The sequence below is a fragment of the Sinohyriopsis cumingii genome, chromosome 19 (genome assembly GCF_028554795.1).
Source record: "Sinohyriopsis cumingii isolate HCF-2022 chromosome 19, ASM2855479v2, whole genome shotgun sequence".
NCBI classification, from domain to species: Eukaryota; Metazoa; Mollusca; class Bivalvia; order Unionida; family Unionidae; genus Sinohyriopsis; species Sinohyriopsis cumingii.
Genome location: NC_142979.1, coordinates 65,791,865 through 65,809,550, shown reverse-complemented (window position 1 = coordinate 65,809,550; position 17,686 = coordinate 65,791,865). Strand labels below are relative to the sequence as shown.

The window sequence follows — 17,686 nt, the reverse complement described above, 5'->3', positions numbered from 1 at the left end:
TTCATTGGTAGAATTGATTGCATGCGATCCAAATATTTATATGTGTAGGATTTCATATGGTTATATGAAATAACTTACTTTGTTGTTAGAACGATACAGATCATCGTGAGTTAACGATAATTACCTAATTATATCTGATTTTGCAATGCTTGGATAATCTTGTAGTTAAGGAATACCGTGAGTTACATTTCTTTTGAATTTCATGCAATAGTAATTGAACATGTAGTAGCATATGTAAAATAATACGGTAATACTTAACAGTCGTTCACGTCGTAATTTAAGACTTGCCGCTGGAAAGCGAGGTCAATGTCCTACCGTACTAAGGCAGAATTTACGCGGTGTGTGGATAGCCACAGGCTCTGAATAACTTTAAGGGAATTGTATGTACATTTAAATAGTAGGTATACAGTATTATGGGGTAAATTTGTCCTTTAAGAAACAGCTTTCTAAGAGAAGGACGAGACAGTCCAAGACAGGAGTACGGGGAAAAGAAAAAAGGAAGGACGATGCCAGAATAAAAGGACCAGGAAGTTCATGAAGGGGCAGAACATAAAGTTATGAAGGTTGAACTAGGAGACGTTGATATACGGCCAAAGTGTATGAAGGTGATGCAATCAATCGTGGACATTGCGCTCTTTTCGACTCTCGTTATGATGATTTAATAAATCCAAATTTGACATACCTGTTAAATTCCACTTATATAATCTAACTTGAATTTGAATTACCGGTATTAATTTGTTCTGATTAAATTTGTTATTTTCTTGTCAAAGTGGGCTCCACTTATATAATCTAACTTGAATTTGAATTGCCGGTATTAATTTGTTCTGATTAAATTTGTTATTTTCTTGTCAAAGTGGGCTCGTATTGTTTATTTTCTTCCCAGTATTCTTGATCAGTTCTCTGTTGAAATTCCATTCTTCTTTCACTCCCGCCGGGCTATAATATATAGGGAGGTCATCCTCTGGATTACGCCAGCCAAATCGAATTAACCACTCCTCTTTCCAAGAGGGCGACGTTACATTTAGTTTAATCTTGTCCGGTGTATAATAAAAAGAACATTTTCTTTTCTTGAGTAAATATCGGATATATTTCATCTTGTGAATCACAAAAAAAAAAACAATATGTGTTAACTCTTAGCTCTGCCACACGTTAAATTAGCATGGGTTTTTTTTGTACCACACGATGCGATAATTTCATTTTAGCAGCTGAGACTAAAATGTGTAGAGGACTGTTAAACAAAATAGTCATCGGGGTCACTCGGATTGTCGTCCAACTTTTATATTAAATTGCAAAATCAACTAATTCCGATTTTTTAATTTATTTACAATAATATTTTTGTACATAAAGAATTAACAAAGCAAATAAAAAAGGGGTTATTACATTAGAATATAAATAAAAAGTAGTAATAGAAGTACTAAAATAATAGACTGTCCATTCTTTTTTAATACGGACTACAAGATCTCGAGTAGGATTTTAGCAAATTGACTCAAACTGTGCATGGATAAGATACTAACCAGAACTGTGGGTGAAAGGGAAGAAAAATTGCAAATAACATGTTAACGATACAAACTGTTACTGATTCTATAGAAACCACAGGGGTGAAAGAAGCAATGATACTGTATTACCAAAAAAGCATTTGACCGAATAGAACATAGCCGTATATATGCAATCCAACGAAATTATGGGCTTGGTTTTAACTTTTCCAGTGGTTGAAAATGCTATATACAATCATATCCTTGGTAGTTCAGATAAATCGAGCGAGAAACAAGAGCTTTAAAACATATGGATCAGTTAGACAGTGTAGCTCCCTGTCTCTGTTATTGTATATCATGGCCATTGAAGTATTAAGTACTAAAAGAAATAATAACAAATATATTTAGGGCATTAAATACCAAATTAATGGATGAGCGTAAAATGATACAACATGCAAATGATTGCACGCAATTTTACTAAAGATGGAGAGATTAAATTTAAGAAAGTTTTTGATCAAAATCAAACCTTAAGAATGTTTTAAATAAAATTAAACTATAAGAATGTCTTAGATAAAATCAAAATATAAGGTTTTAGATAAAATCAAAATATAAGGTTTTAGATAAAAATCAAAATATAAGGTTTTAGATAAAATCAAAATATAAGGTTTTAGATAAAAATGAAAATATAAGGTTTTAGATAAAAAATAAAATATAAGGTTTTAGATAAACTCAAAATATAAAGTTTTAGATAAAATCAAAATATAAGGTTTTAGATAAAAATCAAAATATAAGGTTTTAGATAAAATCAAAATATAAGTTTTAGATAAAAAATAAAATATAAGGTTTTAGATAAACTCAAAATATAAGGTTTTAGATAAAATCAAAATATAAGGTTTTAAATAAAATCAAAATATAAGGTTTTAGATAAACTCAAAATATAAGGTTTTAGATAAACTCAAAATATAAGGTTTTAGATAAAATCAAAATATAAGGTTTTAGATAAAATCAAAATATAAGGTTTGAGATAAAAAATAAAATATAAGGTTTTAGATAAACTCAAAATATAAGGTTTTAGATCAAGTCAAGCTATAAAAAGGTTTTAGATCAAGTCAGACTAAAAGAAAGTTTAAGATCAAGTCAAACTATAATAAGGTTTTAGATCAAGTCATGCTAGAGAGAGAGAGAGAGAGAGAGACGCTACTTAGTAGGAGTGGGGTTACATTACATCCCTATTGGCTACCTATATAAACTAAGTAAAATTACAAATAATAAAGGTTATAACTATAGACAAAAATTTCTTTTTCCTTTACTTTTTTTCTTTTTTGTGTGTGTTTTCTCTAAAAAAAATATCATACGATACATATTGTCATAATATACGGCAAGAAGGAAAAGAAATTGTGAATACAGATAATTCGCATAAAGGGACAATTATTCATATATTAGTACAAACATTTATATAGTTGTCTGAAAAGACAAAAAGGGATATCATAAATTGCCAAAAGGAGAGAGCCACATACAAGATAATTACTGTATTCCCTCACTTCTGCGATGCTGGTAAAAATAAGATAAGGAAACAAACAACTTAAGGTATGCCTTGGCGCCTGAGATACTCGTAAAATGAGAAAAATGATAATCCCCAACTTGTGCATTTCAAAACACTTTTGCTTTCGAACTTTGTTTACATGCATTATATTGATGTTCCAAATACGTAATTAATTATCATAGTGTCTAATCAAAGAGTGGTTGTGTGATTTGGATTTTTAACGTCACTTTTATATACAAAAATCAGTAATATCGCGACGATGTCTGCAGAGTGGCAGTTTATAGTGTTGTCAAGCACTGGGGCATCGGGCCGCAGACATGTAGCATGATGTTCCATCGAATCACATTATAGTAACATCATGCCGATCCAGTCCTAACACTAACCTATTACTGCGGAGCGCCAAGCGAGGCATCTGTTAGTAACATTTTTTATAAGTCGTTGATATGACTCGGCCGGTGTTCGAACCCGCGACCTCCCGCATCCGAGTCTGACGCTCTGGCCACTTAGGCTACCGGAGCGGTCTCTTATCAAAGAGCACGTAAATATGAACGTTATAAAAAAAATAGTGTATGGAATTCTTGGCTTACCGATACCGGTCTCTAGCTGGACCCTTGCATATATTTTTGTTTAATCGACTCCTTTTTCTGAATCCTAGCACATACTATTATCTTTTGATATAGACATCTTATCTGTTTCTATCGTGATTTGTCTGAGTTTTATGGTCATGTGATTAAATGCTCTGTTGTTTGGGATGGACAGATATTGTATCTAATTAAAGTCTGAACAGGCGATAAAATATTTTGCTGTTTGGGATGGACACTTATTGCATCCTAAGTTTAGACAATATCCTTAGACAAACTGTGAGCAACCTCACCTCAAACACCATTCAACTGATCGCTCCAATGATAGTCATCAAACGAAAATGACAGCACAGTTTATTCACTGTTTTGAAAATTATTCCATCAAAGGACCAGTTGACAGGTACTTATTGTTCTACCAATGTATGGCCTGAGTGAATAAAGACCCCTACTATAGTCCAGCTTGTGACAATTACATTTTGAATGTACGAGGCTCCAAAGACTCTCCTTTGCAATTCATAATCATTTATCTTAAACTTAATACATTAAGAACAAAACGTACAATGGCTAAACAATGTATATATATATATATATATATATATATATATATATATATATATATATATATATATATATATATATATATATATATATATATATATATAAAGCTGAGGAGGATGCTGTTTCTCTCTTTTGAGTGGAATTTTATGGATTGTGACATTAGATGAAAGTCTACTCATTATCTTTCTAACCGGTTTTACTGCAAATTATGCAACATCAACAATATGGGTAAGAAATACTTTGTAACTTTTATATTGATGATAGAAGATGGCTAATTTACTCACTATTTACTTCTATTCCACGTGATTTAAATTCACTGAGTCCTTTATATACATACCGGAAATGGTCTATGACGAGACTGGTTTTCTGGGTGGCATGTCGTTTGTACACTAAAATTTGTCGCTGTCTAATCAGGTTAACTCTTTGTAAATATATTTATTACGATGATTCATTTTATAAAGTAAAAATTTTCCCACGTCATCTGCACTTGTTGAAGGAAAATATTCTGACATTCGTCTAAGTACTCCCGTAAACATACTCAGCATAAACAATATTTATTACGGTTTTAAAGCACAGTCAAGCTGATATTGATCAAGATATATCTGACAAATATATTTTTACAAATCAGGATGTTTGCTATAGATAAACATAAATCAATCAATCAAATGTCTATAGTCTATACTTAATTTAAGTTTTATGTTGGAGAAACTGAGGCCCGGCTATAAATAGTTTGAGCAGTTGCCACCAGAATTACTATTTATTAAATTAGTTTGACCAACACTCTGTGGAATGCAAAATAGCAAAGGGTATTTTCCAAAAGCAGGAGTGATATGTCTTTTAAAATAATCTATACTCGAATTTTATCTTCGGTAACCCTATCTGTGCGAATAACGCTTTTCTATACAATAATTTAACAATGTCTTTTATCACACGAATATCATATTATTAACTTGATTCTCATCATCAGTCCACCGTGATATGGGATGTTATATAGGTCGACTATCAGAGACCAGTTCAAAGGTTACTGGAACAAGAGTTCTTACGAACTATTTATCTTTTATTCATGAGTATAGATTAAGCTATCGCCGGATGTCGGTGAGAATCAAACACGTGCATTACAAAAGCTATTAAGTCAGACGTTAATACAAACTCAATGGCAAGTTTGGCAACATATAACATAAACAAATTCAAATGGATAGAACTTTTCATTTTTAAACTACTTTGGGTACCATTTTTTATGATGTTCATGCTTGTTCATAATTGCTAAATAAAATAATTCTGATTATGTTTGATATACTTACTTGTATATGTGATACCATATCTTAAAATACAATTTTATTAGGTTTTGAGCTTTTCTTTTTGATAAAACGAATACAATTCAACCTGTATCATTTCTATAGATGGCTCCTTTCCCATTTCGTGATAAATTATCGTAAATCTATTTGAGCCAGTAGATTATTATACTTGTAAAAAAAAAAGTAGTAAGTCAAATAATATCTAACCATCAATGTCATTCTTCGATCCCCCACCCCATCCCGCCACGCAAAAGATACGAGCTCATCATTTTTATACCTAGACCGGACATTCTAGAGATGTGAAAAATGAATTTACAATGACTCATGGAATGACCCCCAAACATTGACAAAAAGCAGCTGTTCTATCCTTCTATATATCTTAGATATACCCCCATTATTTTATAAATTTTATCTTCTGTACGGTGGATACTAAGATACAACAAAAAAGTAAATTTAGACAAAAATTGCAATTTTTAATGAAAAATTTCCATTCTTAAGAAAGGCAAACAATGCACTCGTTTAAACTTATACAGTAGCTTTTTATAAGGATGCAAATTTCTGTCGATCTATGAAGAACACATTAACTTGGGGCCAGAGAACAATTAATTAGATTTATGGAGACATGAGCTTGTTAAATCGCTAAAATGCAATGATTTCTAATGTCGGGAGAGGATGTGATTTCTTCATTACGCCTTCGTTTACTTAGCCGTTAGACGACTTGAAAAGAGAAGGATACCTTCGATTTTATATCGGAACTGTCAGAAGCTGAGTGTTTCCAGATCTGTTGTTTGGAATTATATAAGTCATGCTGACCACAATTTTGGGCACCTAGTTATAAAAGGCGGTTAATATATTTAATCCTGACTGGTTTCCCTAAAGAAGGTGCGTGTTTCCCACACGAATTTCTGGGTTTTAAATTTCCAAATCGAGAATTCTAGTCAGTCTGCAATTTTCCTGCAAGAGTGAAAATAAAAGGGACTCCGAGACTGAATTTGGAAGACATTCTCTCATTAAACAATGGTCAAAGGGTCCGGATGTCTGGAAGGTTAACGGACACAGTTTATGCGGTAGAAGCGAACAAACCTTGAAAGCACAAGGTATCTGCGTCCATTTCATGTAGTTCGTTGATACCAAGATAATGATTTACTTGAATTTAAATGTTTATATTTGCATGAATTTATTTGTTTAAATTCGTAGATCAATATTCTTGATATGCGTATAACTGTGTTGAGTTTAGATATCTGAATTCGTACAATGTTCTTCTTGATATAAGTTGACGAATTGTTTGAATTTGTCGTCTTGTTTGTATAGGAATTGGGTATTCTAAGATTGCATGCATTACTTTAGCTGATATGAGTTACGAGAATCCGTTGAATTCACTGATCTTAGATGATTTCATGTATGCTAAAGACATGAATGTGTGTATTCGCCGAAAATAACGTAGTTAACACACGTAATGAATTTCATTCATTCATTTGTGTAATTGAGACGAGAACGGAACCGTTATGTCTCGTGTAATGTTAACGGGAATCAGTAATGAAATAGCCATTAAGAAGTACATTAATCTTGTGAAACTAGGTTTGTTTATGGTCTGCCATGTTTAGCTTGACCAGACAGCCTTTGGTAAGTTGGAATTCCGATAGAACGATATCTGACATAACGAGAGGGGAGTAATGATCTGTTCCCAGTAGGACAACTGACAGAATATTTAGGTTGCTTCTCTGTCTATTTGAAAGGGGAATTAGCTCCACGGACGTATGCACTGAAGTATCTACTTACGTATCCACCTACCCACACAATGTTTGAGGGCCGAAAAGAGGCGAGACAGTAGGCAGATCGGAAAAGGGAAAAAGCGAAAGGACCTGGAGGAACCACCACAGTAAAGTTGGAGTGGACTGGAATAAGCAGGTTATGGAGTTGTACAAGGCAATGACTTCGATCGTTCACTCGATTATATGATGAACTAATTCTATCATTTAAAACAGGTCGGCTGTTTATATAAATATATTTGTGTTTGAAATTCGGTGAAAGATTTATTCCAAAAAGAAGTGTATCTTCCTAATGTAAGGTATTATCCCAGTTGTTTATGTAATTGATTAAATTTTTGTTTTCCATGTACCGGGGCTGGTGTCATTCTGTTCTATATATCTGCTCAGACCTCTATTTATTCCATCTATAATTTCACACTTTATTTTAATATTTTCTCGATCCGGGCAACAATACCGAGGGCAATCACTATCTAGATAACGATAGCCAAATAAACCGGACACGTGGTAAGGAGGTATAACCTCATAATACCACACCACCAGTAGCAACCCCTACACATTAACATCAACCTTCTAAAGAAATCCAAGAAATTACAGGTACCACTTATACGCATTAATTCATACAGACAGAAAGACACATCGTAGCATTAATTCGACAGTTAAATATTTCCTTTTATTTAATTAAGTCTCCTTTTCATAGTATATTAAAACTTGTTATTAGAAAATGAATTTGTCTTTATTACATGAAAATGAAAATTTGTTTCCACGTTCTGTGTATATGCATTGGTGTCCGTTAAATATTTTAGGTGCCTCGTTTAGATGAATAACTTTCCAGACAAAACCAAATCTCAGCGAATGCTAAATGTAGGTTATAAAAAGAAAGGGAGTCTTTGCAATTACCTGGTGCTTTGCTTATGTCATTAAGTAATTCCTGCTTTTCAGGTCGCTTTTCCTTCTAGGTATGGGGGTGGGGGTCAAACGTCATCATGTAGACATGCGTCGATCCGAACAGGAGCGAAACAATCAATACCACATTGACACAACTGGAGGGAGGGTGGCCAGCGAAACTGGTAAATTATCATGTCTTTGCAAACTGACTTTAATATTAGAAAATGAAAGCCTTGGAAATCACAGACTGATAAAAAGTCAGTATCACTGGAATGAATTGACCGTACTCCATGTTAATTAAATTTATTGGAAATCAAATACATTCCCTTAGCCTGATTTTCACACTTTTGCTTCAGACTGGTTATGCATGTTTTAAAACTGTACTTATCACCATTTTTGCTTATAATGGAACTTTATTGTTAAAAGCTTGACACGGTATAAACTTACGCATGAGTCGAATCAAACTGCATAGGCCCAGATCTGAGCTGCATTTTCTAAGCCTATGTTGCTTGTACTTGGGCCCAACCTTTGAGCTAGTACATACGGTAGATGAGACGCCCAGCTGATTTTCTCATCTTGACAATCCTCATGTTATTTTCTTCGAAGAAAAGTTCTTTCTTTGTGTGCTACCTTATAATTTTGTCTTTTTTTTATACTTCCCATGATTTGTATCCGTTTATGGTTAGGTGATGAAATGTATCACACAAATGGAAAAAAGCACTGTATCATATTAAAGGTGGACGAAAACCTAATTCACACCTCATTAGGTTCCAGATGCTAACTGACGTCAAATGTTTGTGTTTTTAGGGCACTACCATATGGTGACTGTTTTACCTGATAGTAAGTGCAGATGAATTTAAAACAAGAACAGTAGGTTGGTATGTCCACAGGTTTTCTCATCATTATCAATATTTCACCATAATGATCAGGACTTTGGCAGAGTAATTTATCCCACGAGTAGCTCACGTTTCATATGGTGCTACCAAATCATATTTAGTTTACTCCAGACACTTTACTTTGCCAAGGTTGAGGGCTTTGGACTCACCGTGAACAAATTATGAGGAAATATAATATGAAATATTCATAATGGTGACTCAAAAGTACCAGATTAAGTAGTAGCTGTTTTATCCATTGGAAAGTAGAGGTGATAAAGTTAACGAGGTGGCTTAGTTCACTGAGTCACAAATAAAGCTTTAAATAAGCAAACAAATGAAAGTGATTATTCGCAATGTCTACAATAAATGTGAGAGAAGCAATAACTGAAATACCATTCTGACCGTTTAAACTGTTAGGAGAAATAATCGTAACGTTTCGCAAATAGAATGGTTCAGACTATGACCAGTGCTCACTAGGGTATATAAAAATGGTATAGAAAAGCATAACGAGGTTAAGTGTTATTGCATATCTATCAGAGACGTATCGTTCTGCAAGTCAGTCAACCCACTAAAATGGAGAACAAAAATGAAACTGAAAGGTCTGAAACGAAACGAAGAACATCATAGCCAATCAGCCAAGACGACGGAGAAGTCTTATTTCCGCAAGGTAAATGGACTGTCACACAAAAGCTGCTTTGCAATTTTCCCAATATAGCTATTTTGATACAATGTTACGCTAGCGATAGAAGCCATACACGCTGAGGTTTCTCCAAGAAAGAACATGAAAGTGACAGGGCACATGTCTTCTTTAACTGTTAATAAGAATGGTGGCAGGGTCCAGTTTCGTAATTTGGCCCCTGGCAAATTTCTTAACTTAAGGCTATGGTGTGACTTTTTCAGCTATTATTGTTTACTATTTATAGATATGGATATATTTGTGAACTAGGTCTTTTGGGCTTGTGTTGTTCTTGAAATTGATGTCAGTCATGTACACCTTCCATAGTTGCTCTGCAGTATGTTGATAGTGAAATACCAATAGTTGGCTAGGAAGAAGAGCTAGCCTCCCATAGCAGTAGACACGTGGGTTCAAGGCAAGCCGAGTATCTCAAAAACGGCTTGGATGACAACTATTCTGAATTGCATCAAACTATTTAGTAGACAATGTTTTTCAAAAGTTTCATCCAGGGAAAGGGCTTGCGTTTGCACTGTGAGTACTACATGCTGTCAAAAATGGCATTTGGATGTGAAAAATGCAGGTATAAAATAGGGGTTGGGGTGCATAAACCTCTTCTGCTATGAACTGCCATTGACTTCTCTGGTCAAGTGAATACTATTCTTATGCTCTGTTTTAATATAGGTATCTAAAAATATGGACCTTTTTGACCTCACTTGTGTATTTGATTTTTTATGATTTTTTATACTAGGTCACTGATTGCGGCATTAAATTTGTACATAAAAACTGGACCCTGCCCCCTTAAGGAAAATTGATCATTTTTTGATGGTGCAGTCAGCCACATCTATTACACTTTTCTGTTTCTTTGTGTATATTTAAATAATTTTTATGCATTAGCTTTATTATATCTCCTTCCTTTTTCCATATATTACATAGTGTTGTGTGTGATGCTCTTTGGAGAGGGAGGTAACTGTGTTTTGTACCTCCATGTGAGGACTGTTTACATCATGACAAAGTAGCATATTTTGGATATAACTTACTAAATATGGGAACAAAATGGTAACCATAATGTATAGTCTTGCACTTTCTGTAGCTGTCAAGGTTTTGCACCTCTATTTTTATGAATACTATTCACATTTCAATACAGACACACCTAAACAATTGCATAGCATGTCAACATGTATTCTTTAAAGTAATTTAACTCCACAGGAGCAGATAGAATTCAGAGGAATCATACATAAACATACTGTTGTGAATATTGAATGTCACCAGTGGAATAGTCTTAGAAATAATGATGCATATGGCATATTACTTGGTATATTTTGGTGAGAAGAATGAAAGTTTTAGCACACCGACATAGTTTCTACCTTCATGACCCCACTCTGAAGTTGACATAAGAGATTCATATCTCACACTTGGGTGATAGTAGAAAATGTTTCAATGTTATGTATGTATCTTGAAATTTCTAGGTTCAGTTAACAAAGGGGGAAAAGCTTAAAATTAAGTGGCAGCTTCATGCATTTGACAATGCACATACAGTTTCTCCTCTGAAAGTCTTATGTTTTCACTGAATGTTAAAAGTACATCAGTATCACTTGTTTCTTTTCTTTTTGCAGGTGTCAGTTTGCATAGTGAGAGATTAGGATTAATCGGTTAGTCATGCTGAAAGAAACAATAGCTTCAATCTCATCCAGATAGTCATTCTGATCTAAGTGCACAAGAGAGTGACTTTGACGGACAGACTTAGCTTCTGCAGTTGTTTTATGGTACGTGCTTATCAAAAGCCAAGCCGGTGATATGCTTTTTACCTTGAACTGGATTTTCCACTATAAATATTTGTTCTATACCTTATCTTATTATTTACTATGATTTTGTAAACTCCAGAAAACATTAAAGTCAGTTGTAAGTAAATTAGTGTCTGAGAAGAAATTTCTCTGTTAAACTGTATTGAGTAATTTGTATATGTATGGTCAATTTCATTGGCTATGTATCAATGAATTTATTTGATATGTCACTCCTTGTAAGTTTTAGGGTCCTACACATCAGTATATCAATATTCCAGCATTGTCTAATGTTAATTGATTAAACTTTGACTTTTCCAGACTAGCTAGACTTGTGTTGCGATTACCCCCCCCCCAATATACACTCACACAACACTGATGTTGCTATTAGCATCTCCAGAATGATAATGAAAAGTTAGGAACCACTTCTTTTATATCAGTCTAAGAGTACTTCTAAAGTTCATGATTTACTTAAATGTGTGATTTCTTTAAGTTTGCTAGAAGAGTTTAGAGAAACTTTTCACTGCTGTCACTGACACCTAACATAGCATTTCTGTTATTCCCTCCTAAAATGTATAACTTCCAGATCTCTTCTTGACATTCATGAAACATTGTAAAGGAATTTTGATTTTGTACTGATGCTATGGTGGTAAACAAAGACCAAGAGCATTGTAGGTTGCAAACAATTTGAAATCTTTCAAGAAATGCAGTCAGTCATAATTCACAATGTAAATAATGCAGTGCTTTTTGCCGCAAAGAGGTAACTTTTTTAAAAGCATAATACCATTTTTAGTTTTGTGCACAAAAAGTTTTCCTTTATACCATTGTACTAGATAATGTCTAAATATGTGATATGTACACAACTTTTGACATAAACCATTTTGAGCCAAACCCTTAAGGTGGCAGGGTCCAGTTTCGTAATTTGGCCCCTGGCAAATTTCTTAACTTAAGGCTATGGTGTGACTTTTTCAGCTATTATTGTTTACTATTTATAGATATGGATATATTTGTGAACTAGGTCTTTTGGGCTTGTGTTGTTCTTGAAATTGATGTCAGTCATGTACACCTTCCATAGTTGCTCTGCAGTATGTTGATAGTGAAATACCAATAGTTGGCTAGGAAGAAGAGCTAGCCTCCCATAGCAGTAGACACGTGGGTTCAAGGCAAGCCGAGTATCTCAAAAACGGCTTGGATGACAACTATTCTGAATTGCATCAAACTATTTAGTAGACAATGTTTTTCAAAAGTTTCATCCAGGGAAAGGGCTTGCGTTTGCACTGTGAGTACTACATGCTGTCAAAAATGGCATTTGGATGTGAAAAATGCAGGTATAAAATAGGGGTTGGGGTGCATAAACCTCTTCTGCTATGAACTGCCATTGACTTCTCTGGTCAAGTGAATACTATTCTTATGCTCTGTTTTAATATAGGTATCTAAAAATATGGACCTTTTTGACCTCACTTGTGTATTTGATTTTTTATGATTTTTTATACTAGGTCACTGATTGCGGCATTAAATTTGTACATAAAAACTGGACCCTGCCCCCTTAAGGAAAATTGATCATTTTTTGATGGTGCAGTCAGCCACATCTATTACACTTTTCTGTTTCTTTGTGTATATTTAAATAATTTTTATGCATTAGCTTTATTATATCTCCTTCCTTTTTCCATATATTACATAGTGTTGTGTGTGATGCTCTTTGGAGAGGGAGGTAACTGTGTTTTGTACCTCCATGTGAGGACTGTTTACATCATGACAAAGTAGCATATTTTGGATATAACTTACTAAATATGGGAACAAAATGGTAACCATAATGTATAGTCTTGCACTTTCTGTAGCTGTCAAGGTTTTGCACCTCTATTTTTATGAATACTATTCACATTTCAATACAGACACACCTAAACAATTGCATAGCATGTCAACATGTATTCTTTAAAGTAATTTAACTCCACAGGAGCAGATAGAATTCAGAGGAATCATACATAAACATACTGTTGTGAATATTGAATGTCACCAGTGGAATAGTCTTAGAAATAATGATGCATATGGCATATTACTTGGTATATTTTGGTGAGAAGAATGAAAGTTTTAGCACACCGACATAGTTTCTACCTTCATGACCCCACTCTGAAGTTGACATAAGAGATTCATATCTCACACTTGGGTGATAGTAGAAAATGTTTCAATGTTATGTATGTATCTTGAAATTTCTAGGTTCAGTTAACAAAGGGGGAAAAGCTTAAAATTAAGTGGCAGCTTCATGCATTTGACAATGCACATACAGTTTCTCCTCTGAAAGTCTTATGTTTTCACTGAATGTTAAAAGTACATCAGTATCACTTGTTTCTTTTCTTTTTGCAGGTGTCAGTTTGCATAGTGAGAGATTAGGATTAATCGGTTAGTCATGCTGAAAGAAACAATAGCTTCAATCTCATCCAGATAGTCATTCTGATCTAAGTGCACAAGAGAGTGACTTTGACGGACAGACTTAGCTTCTGCAGTTGTTTTATGGTACGTGCTTATCAAAAGCCAAGCCGGTGATATGCTTTTTACCTTGAACTGGATTTTCCACTATAAATATTTGTTCTATACCTTATCTTATTATTTACTATGATTTTGTAAACTCCAGAAAACATTAAAGTCAGTTGTAAGTAAATTAGTGTCTGAGAAGAAATTTCTCTGTTAAACTGTATTGAGTAATTTGTATATGTATGGTCAATTTCATTGGCTATGTATCAATGAATTTATTTGATATGTCACTCCTTGTAAGTTTTAGGGTCCTACACATCAGTATATCAATATTCCAGCATTGTCTAATGTTAATTGATTAAACTTTGACTTTTCCAGACTAGCTAGACTTGTGTTGCGATTACCCCCCCCCCAATATACACTCACACAACACTGATGTTGCTATTAGCATCTCCAGAATGATAATGAAAAGTTAGGAACCACTTCTTTTATATCAGTCTAAGAGTACTTCTAAAGTTCATGATTTACTTAAATGTGTGATTTCTTTAAGTTTGCTAGAAGAGTTTAGAGAAACTTTTCACTGCTGTCACTGACACCTAACATAGCATTTCTGTTATTCCCTCCTAAAATGTATAACTTCCAGATCTCTTCTTGACATTCATGAAACATTGTAAAGGAATTTTGATTTTGTACTGATGCTATGGTGGTAAACAAAGACCAAGAGCATTGTAGGTTGCAAACAATTTGAAATCTTTCAAGAAATGCAGTCAGTCATAATTCACAATGTAAATAATGCAGTGCTTTTTGCCGCAAAGAGGTAACTTTTTTAAAAGCATAATACCATTTTTAGTTTTGTGCACAAAAAGTTTTCCTTTATACCATTGTACTAGATAATGTCTAAATATGTGATATGTACACAACTTTTGACATAAACCATTTTGAGCCAAACCCTTAAGGTGGCAGGGTCCAGTTTCGTAATTTGGCCCCTGGCAAATTTCTTAACTTAAGGCTATGGTGTGACTTTTTCAGCTATTATTGTTTACTATTTATAGATATGGATATATTTGTGAACTAGGTCTTTTGGGCTTGTGTTGTTCTTGAAATTGATGTCAGTCATGTACACCTTCCATAGTTGCTCTGCAGTATGTTGATAGTGAAATACCAATAGTTGGCTAGGAAGAAGAGCTAGCCTCCCATAGCAGTAGACACGTGGGTTCAAGGCAAGCCGAGTATCTCAAAAACGGCTTGGATGACAACTATTCTGAATTGCATCAAACTATTTAGTAGACAATGTTTTTCAAAAGTTTCATCCAGGGAAAGGGCTTGCTTTTGCACTGTGAGTACTACATGCTGTCAAAAATGGCATTTGGATGTGAAAAATGCAGGTATAAAATAGGGGTTGGGGTGCATAAACCTCTTCTGCTATGAACTGCCATTGACTTCTCTGGTCAAGTGAATACTATTCTTATGCTCTGTTTTAATATAGGTATCTAAAAATATGGACCTTTTTGACCTCACTTGTGTATTTGATTTTTTATGATTTTTTATACTAGGTCACTGATTGCGGCATTAAATTTGTACATAAAAACTGGACCCTGCCCCCTAAGAATGGCAATAAATATACTGACATTTATGCATTTTGAATTTGCTCAAAATATACTTTCTTGGTTCTGCAATTCTGAATGACTTGACCCATGTCATGGGTTCCAGAACTTGATACACATCACGAAATTGTACTGTAATTTCGACCTTATTTCCAACTGAAATCACATTCTCCTAACCGCACCCAAACCGAAATAAATGTGATATTCCACAGCTTTATTTTTATATTTTTTTTATTTTGTTTTTTCTTTTATAATTTTAATTTAAAAAATTAATATTTTCCACACATTATGATCCCAGATAATCAGTGACAGAACAGAAACACATGTGCAGTTATTTCAATTGCTCAAATCATATGTACATCGTACGGAATTGACCAAATAAATCCAGTCCATCACAAGAAGAAAGCAGCATTGAGTTGGATCCACAGAAAAACAAAACCCATCCATTACAGACCAATTAGAAAAGTTATTTCAATATGCATCCATTCACAAATGTCAGTAAATTTCAACTTTAAATAAACGAGACAAACCAATATCAAGCGCGCGACGAAGTTCAAAGGTCGCTGGGCGATGCTATGTGCGCATTCATAATGTTACTGTGTATTGATGAATATACGGTATAGTATTATTCAGAAAAAACTCGTTCAAATTTTCTCATGCAAATGCAGTAACCTATAACTACGGTAGGGATATATATATATATATATATATATATATATATATATATATATATATATATATATATATATATATATATATATATGTGTGTGTGTGTGTGTGTGTGTGTGTGTGTGTGTGTGATAAGAGGAATGTTACATCGTTCATGCAGCAAACGCAGTATGCTAAAATACTAGTAACACTGAAAGTTCCATCTGTAAAGAGTTCTTCGAGATTGCAGACAAGCTAATATCGATGAATAAATGTGGACCACTTTCATCGACCTTCTCTCCCTATTCAAAATCCAGACCTGTTTGCAAATTTCTTCAGTGACGAAGTTCTGTTTGCTAGAGATAAGCCTGACAACACTGTTGTGTATATTTGATTTACTTGTATCTGATTTAATGTATATTTATTTCAATTTAATTGTTTGTCAGCTTTAAAACTCTTTTAGTTCTTATTACATGATATTGTAATGTAAATTTATTCTCTAGAGATGATACTTTTTTCAGAAAATAGTTTGAACTTGACTGTTAGCTTATAAACACCAGGTGTTGATCTAAATTCTGACCTTGTTTCATAATTTGTGGCAATCACGTAAAACAAGTTCTATCTTTATTTTAAAATGATTGGTTGTTGTCCAGGTCATGATAGGACTTCGTCTTTAAGATATAAACAATTATTTTTTTATTTCTTAGAGAAAAATTATTGGTTTTCGTCAGGGTCGCACTGGGTAGACGTGATCTGTAACAAAGTACGTAGTTTCTATAACCTTCGAGAAGACGATCACGTGACCCCTTGTTTACGTTTTTGAAGACCATATAGCCTCTATTTTGGAAAAGTATTTTCAGTAGAAGCTGGGCTGTTAAACTGTTAGTTGTATGTTGTGCTGTTTGGAGTTATTTCAAATTACTTGGCTTCAAATGGATTAATTCTGTTATTTTCTGGAAAATACGTGTGCTCGTATAAAATTGTTGAACAAGGACAGTTTTTATAAAAAATTTATTCAGCTGTCAGAAACCGGAGTGATAATTCTTGTTTCTACAAGGAACTGTAGACTTCAACACTAGAGATTGCAGCATAGGTCATCGTCTTCCATCTTGGATTCTTCGTCGGGAATGGAACGTGAAATAAAATGAACATTTTGTTATTAGGACTACTAAAATTGTATTCTTGGATTATTCTTGGATTATTTTTGAATTTGATTCTATAAAACCGTAAGTTCATATTTTTTCATTTTTACAGTATTTTTCCACGGAATAAATTATTGTATTTTTCAAAGCTTGTTCTTTTCGCTCTTTCTTGTGTTACTGTTTATACTGTTTACACGTGACATAAGAACACACTTTACATTTGAATCATCGTCACCATAAAGTTGTGGTACAGGACGTACACGGAAACCTTTAACAACATTTGAAACTGTCTCTATGGATTTGGTACATACAAATGTAATGAAGAGCGCCCTAAAGTCATATGAACTTGATCTGAGTTCGACAACACTGCTTCTTGAGTGCTTTACTAACC

At 33.8% G+C, this 17,686-nt stretch overlaps 1 long non-coding RNA gene across 2 annotated transcripts; it reads left to right on the top strand.

Moving 5' to 3' along the window:
• Positions 1-9,846: 9,846 nt before the first annotated feature.
• Positions 9,847-14,283, top strand: LOC149775868 (uncharacterized). Of its 2 annotated transcripts, none has more exons than XR_016416525.1 (3): positions 9,847-10,185; positions 11,268-11,417; positions 13,794-14,283. It is a non-coding gene; the product is annotated as an uncharacterized LOC149775868 (long non-coding RNA). The 2 variants fall into 2 exon arrangements; XR_016416524.1 differs by having other exon boundaries at positions 9,847-10,234.
• Positions 14,284-17,686: the final 3,403 nt, after the last annotated feature.